Source organism: Pipistrellus kuhlii, unplaced genomic scaffold (genome assembly GCF_014108245.1).
Source record: "Pipistrellus kuhlii isolate mPipKuh1 unplaced genomic scaffold, mPipKuh1.p scaffold_m20_p_3, whole genome shotgun sequence".
In the NCBI taxonomy this organism is placed as follows: Eukaryota; Metazoa; Chordata; class Mammalia; order Chiroptera; family Vespertilionidae; genus Pipistrellus; species Pipistrellus kuhlii.
The window spans coordinates 152,493,867-152,500,123 of record NW_023425529.1 but is presented as its reverse complement, the minus strand read 5'-3'; the positions used below and the strand labels follow the sequence as shown (position 1 = coordinate 152,500,123).

Sequence of the window (6,257 nt, the reverse complement as noted above, 5' to 3'; positions counted from 1 at the left end):
AAACACACACACACAAATTGCTCATCCATAGTACTTCAGAAAGTGTGAAAGAGGAAAAGAGGAGCAATAAGAACTTTGTCTGGACAAGATCAGGGGTGGCCAGCTGACCCAAGAAGGACAGACATCTTCCAGTTCCCCATTCGTAGGCACAAGCCATAACCAAACCCACAGGGAATCCTATAAAATGCAAAGACCAAAGAGCTGAGGGTGCTGTTGCCAGAACAAGAGGCTCAATGAGAAGAATAAATGAGTCCCCACAAGCAACAGGCCAGCTCCCATCACTATTTTGATCTATTGAAAACATGATCAACACCTCCAATGTTCTTCAACATGGACCATTTTCCATTCAGCCAACAATGTCCATGCCCTTCAGCTACATGATCACCCCATCATGTCAGATGCTCCCACTTCCATCAGGGAAGGTAGAACATAGACATGGAGTGACGTGTAATTTCACATGGTACTGCTCAGGGAGCATTAACATTAGGTGGGCTGGCAAGGGAAGTCATACAAGGATGTGAGGCTTCCAGTAAGCCTCAATAGAGAAGTCCTCTGACAATGGAGAGAAATGGAAGAGTCACAGGAAGACTTGGGTTTATGTGGAGGAGTTGGGGGAGCAGAAAAATTCAGGAGGCAGTTTTCAAAGCTACATAGTTCCGGGTTCACTCTGTAAACAGTGGATTCTTTTTTGAGCTGAGTATCATCACACAGAAAATGGAATTTGAGGAATATTCACTGGCAATTTCAACTCAAGGTACCCCAGTGGAATACTTTTTCTTGTCGCTCCCCATTTCATAGTCTTTGACTAAATTTATATCTCCCTTAATAACACCACCACCCACCAATTACTCTACATAGAAACTTGGAAGTCATTCTTCACTTTTCCTTGTTCCTGATCTTGGTATCTATACAGACACTAAGTTTTCTCTATACTGCCTTCTCTAAATACTTCTCACAATTCTCCCCTCTCCATCCCTGCCAGCATTTCTATAATTCAGGCTGTCACATTCACTTGATCAATTTGGCTCAAATTTAGTAGCCTTCATTTTATCCTCTGCATTGCAGTGCTTGCTCTCAAATTCAAATATAATCATGTTACCATGTATTACACTAATTTATCAGCTCCCTGTTGCTTTCCTAAGGAAGTCCTGGGCTTGTCATATGAACTAGTACTCACCTACCATTCCCCATTTTAATAACTTCTGTTCTAATCTTATCAAACTACCTGCTGTCCCTTGTTCCAGGCTGTTTCAGACATCAGGATCTTTGCACATGCTATTTCAACTTCAATGGGCCAGATTGCTTTATACCTTAGGAGCTTTGCATATATTGTTCCATTTTCTTGAACCACCATTCTATTTCCTGCATGTCCTTCATCCACTTAGTATTTACCTATTCCTGAAGAGAGGAATCCAGGCAGGCAAGCATTACCTCTTCTATGAAGCTCCTCAGGCTGATTTTAGGATTCCTCTTGCTCTCTCCATGGTGCACTCTACTACCTTCATTATAGCATACATTATGCTGGATAAACTGAGGACTCAGATGTCTGATTTTCCCCACTGGGCCATTTTATGCAGCATCTATCAGAGTTCTGGCTCCATGCATTGCATTTAAGAAAAACATAAACAAATTATTTTTAAAAATCTGTGTCACACAGAAAGAAAACTTGAAACTCTCAAGATCTTATAACCTGAGCATCCCTCTAAATGGAAACTTTCAAGAGCAAAATGGAGCCGTAACCTGGAAAGAAGTTTTGTTGGAGGCCCATGTGACTTGACCCATTGTATGCAAGCACTTACAGGGTTAGATTAAAGAAGTAGAAATATTTATACGCCCACATATATGTGAGTTCGCTTTATCCTGATTATATTCTGTCTTCTTGGGCTTACCATAGCCCCCAAGTACTTCCGTTTGTCATAGATGAAGGAACGGAAGTTATCTTGTAGCTGCCCCAATATGTCTGCTCAGTATCTTTCATCTGGCCAAATCGGTGCTCCCACTGAGCCCTCTCTTTCACCTCTGCCACCAAATGCCTTTCCCCTTCTTGGATATGGAATATAACCGAATGTCAAGACAGCTCTCCTGCCAGGCAGGGCTCTGAGCCATTCTGCTGTTTTACAGACCCAAAGGGCTCCCTGCATCACCTCAAGTACTTCCAAATGAACCCAGAAAGACAAGTGGAGGGCAAGCAGAATGCAAACATGCACCTGTAAAAATAGCCCTGTATTCACAGCCGCTCATGAGCTAGGAGGGAGCAGTAACAGATGGCTACGTCGTCTAATTTTCCAGTCCCTGAGGTTGTATCTCTCTCCTTCTCTTCCATCTCTTTTCCTGGAACATGGTTTTGGCAGGCAGTGGGTCCCTTGAAATCAACAATATCCTTCAAAGTCATTCCAACATGGTACAGCAATCAAGGCCAACCCACTCACCTGCTACCAAGAGTCAGAAACACAGGATAACAAACATGAGTCATGCCCAAAATACATCAGTAACCTTGTTGGGGTGTCCCTGAATTTTAACAAAGCACATTAGTTGATCCATGTCCCTTTTAAAAGTAAAGACAAAAGAAACTGGACTCAAATGAAAGTTAGCAGATATTTAGGCAATGTTATTTGTTGAATGCCAGCCACGTGCCTGGGCACAGCAGGCCATGATATCCTAATTCCTGCTGCCTTCCCACCACCAGGGCACCACCTATGGCCAATCAGTTTCCTTACTTAGAAAAGCATACGGAACTTTGGATAAACATTGACTGAAGCTGATCTTCATAGCGGGTGAACAGACTACCAGTGTCTCTCCAATTATTGTTTGTAAATATTTTATAGTGATTTTAAAACTGTGAAAAACTATGTTTTCAAAATCACTCAAGCTTCCTTTTGAATTCTATTTTGATAGCATCCTCTGTAAACTTCCTGAATCCAGTCATTAAAAGAGATTACATTTCTTTTACATAAGTTTATATAAGTTAAATTACAAATTACCGTATTTTTCAGACCATAAGACGCACTTTTTTCCCCCCAGAAGTGGGGGGGGAAAGTCCCTGCGTCTTATGGTCCAAATATAGCCTACACATATACTTTAAAAAAAAAGTTTTTTTACTTGCCCGGCTCTGTGTGGTCTCTGTGTGCTTGCCCGGCTCTAAAATGGTTCTAAATGCTGCTGTTTACTTTACAGGGTTGATTACATGTGTTTATGACTGTGATGTTGGGTTTTAATGCACATAAAATATTTTAGGACACTATTTGTTTCAGAATCTTTTTTTCTTCATTTCCCTTCTCTAAAAACTGGTGCGTCTTATGGTCCGGAGCGTCTTATGGTCCGAAAAATACGGTACATAAGTTTTATATAAGTTAAATATTAATATAGTTCTTCATATTTCATTTTCCTTATCTTATAGGATAAAGAAAATGTACTTAATTTTTCCACCAATCACCATGCTGATGCCCCCAGACCACTTTCAGGTGACCTAGTATTCCATACAAATATTATAATCTTCGATGAGCAGCAGGAGTAAACAAATTTAGAAGATAGCATGCTAAGAAAATTGGGCTTAGTCTGTCAAACATTTTTTTGAGCACTTACTACATAAGCATTGTGCTACGCCTTCTAGAATATTATATTGATACTAGTGGCCTGGTACATAAAATTCATGTATAGGAGGGGTGTCCCTCAGTCTAGCCTGCATCTTCTCCAATCTGGGACCCCTTGGGAGATGTCCGACTGCCCGGGACTGCTGGCTCCTAACTGCTCACTGGCCTGCTTGCCTGCTGACCCCCAATTGCCCCCCTTGGCCTTCTCCACCCAACTACCCCCTCCCTGCCAGCCTGATCACCCCCAACTCCCCAACTGCCCTCCCTTCCTGGCCTGAATGCCATTAACCACCTCTGCCTTTATTAGTATAGAAGGTTGTCCCTGACCTCACAGAGCTTTCTATCTCATGAGATAAACAACTAACTTTAATGCTTAGCAGAGTGAAAGGGGTGAGGCACACTTACAGAGCAATGAGTATACACCAGGAGCTTAATAGTTTTCAATTCACTAATCCTCACCACAGCCCTTTGATTAGATATCATCACCCTTCCAAAGGTGGAGAAAAGGCTCAGAGAGGTTATATGACTTGCCCAAGGTCACACAGAGTAAAACATTGATATACATAAGCCTAGGTCTGTTGCACTATGTACAACCCATGTTCTTTCTCAAAACTGAACCATGTTCCTTCTCAATAAAAGTAATAGCATGCTGATTGCAGTACATGGAGCACCATAGAGACAGCGCTGGGGCATGTGTGAGCCAGCGGGCGCTGGGTGGACTGTGTGCTGGCTGAGGGAAAGTAATTAACCATGGGCAAAGGATATCCTAAGAAGCCCAGAGACAAAATGTCATCGTTTGCTTTCTTTATGCAAACTTGTCGGGAGGAACACAAGAAGAAGCACCCAGAAGCTTCAGTCAACTACTCAGAGTTTCCTAAGAAGTGCTCAGAGAGATGGAAGACCATGTATGCTAAGGAGAAAGGAAAATTTGAAGATATGGCAAAGGCGGACAAGGCCCCTTATGAGAGAGAAATGAAAACTTATATTCCTCCTAAAAGGGAAACAAAAAGAAATTCAAGGATTCCAATGCACCCAAGAGGCCTCCTTAGGCCTTTTTCTTGTTTTGTTCTGAGTATCGCCCAAAAATCAATGGGGAGCATCCCTGCCTATCCATTGGTGACATTGCAAAGAAGCTGGGAGAGATGTGGAATCACTTTGCTGCAGATGACAACCAGCCTTATGAAAAGAAGGGAGTTGTCAAGGCTGAAAAAAGCAAGCAAAAGAAGAAAGGAAGAAGACAATGAAGATGAAGAGGAGGAAGAAGAGAAGAAGATGATGATGAATAAGTTGATTCTAGCAGGTTTTTTTGTCTTGTCTATAAAGCATTAAACCCCCTCCAAAAAAAAAAAAAAAAAAAAAAAAAAAAAACAAACAAAAAAAAAAAACCTCACTCCTTTTAAAGAAAAAAAATTTAAATGTAAGGCTGTGTAAAATTTGTTTTTAAACTGTACAGTGTCTTTGTTTGTACAGTTAACACTACTGAATGTGTCTATAGATAGCCCTGTCCTGGTGGTATTTTCAGCTAGCTGCTACTAACCTTGCCTGGTACAGTATGGGGGTTGTAAATTGGCATGGAAATTTAAAGCAGGTTCTTGTTGGTGCACAGCACAAATTAGTTATCTATGGGGATGGTAGTTTTTTCATCTTCAGTTGTCTCTGATGCAGCTTATATGAAATAATTGTTGTTCTGTTAACTGAATACCATTCTGTAATTGAAAAAAAAAATTTGCAGCTGTTTTGTTGACATTCTGAATGCTTCTAAGTAAATACAATTTTTTTTATTAGTATCATTGTCCTTTTCATAGGTCTGACATTTCTCTTCTTGAGGGGAAGCTAGGCTTGCTTTTGCCCATTTTGGAGCATATGATTATTACAGTGTTTATCTTTTCATATAGTTAGCTGATAAAAAGCTTTTGTCTACACACCCTGCATACTTGTGATGAGGATAATGAGAGTTAAATTGAGACAGTTTTCATCCATAACAAACTCAAAATTCTTGGTCAGTTGATAATTTTCACATAGTCCAGTTACATTTACAAAGTTAAAAGTAACCACTCTATTCACAGCATGGGATTATTAGAATCAAACATTTGAAAGTGTCCTTGAAGGACTAATAGAAAAGTATGTTCTAATCTTTACATGAGGACTTGACATTTTTTTAAAACTCTCATTATCATGAAATGGCAGTTGTGTTTGCAATTCCCACAATAAAGAAGGCCTGAGAGTGTATCCCTAAAAGTGTGAGCTTAAAGACTGCCATATGAAGTTTTTTTGTTGAAATTAGTCCTGGCAAAGGCTCAGAAAAAAAAAGTGCTCATTGTAAATGTCTTCTATTTATCTAAATATGGTTTGCTTAGGAAACTTGAGACTCCATTAAATGTTTTTTTAATTAATTGGGCCAACTTTTAAAATTGTATGCCAAACTTAAGATCAAGTATAGTTTCCAATTTATAGTTTGCCCCTTTATACATCAAATAAACATGAGGGAAGTAAACTTTGTATCACAGACTAAATTGTCCAATTTCTTTGAATTTGATTTTTATAAAAACTCAAAACTCATTAGGGTCATATATTATCTGTTTAGCTGTGTAGGAAATGATTTGGCAATTTTGTGGTTTTTGACATTATCATTCTCTTTCAGTGCCAGTGTTTTAAAATAGCATTCTT

The 6,257-nt window shown here is 39.8% G+C and overlaps 1 pseudogene; it reads left to right on the top strand.

Annotated features, from left to right (window-relative positions):
• Positions 1 to 4,316: 4,316 nt before the first annotated feature.
• Positions 4,317 to 4,891, top strand: LOC118729403 (annotated as a pseudogene).
• The last annotated feature ends 1,366 nt before the right edge of the window (positions 4,892 to 6,257 follow it).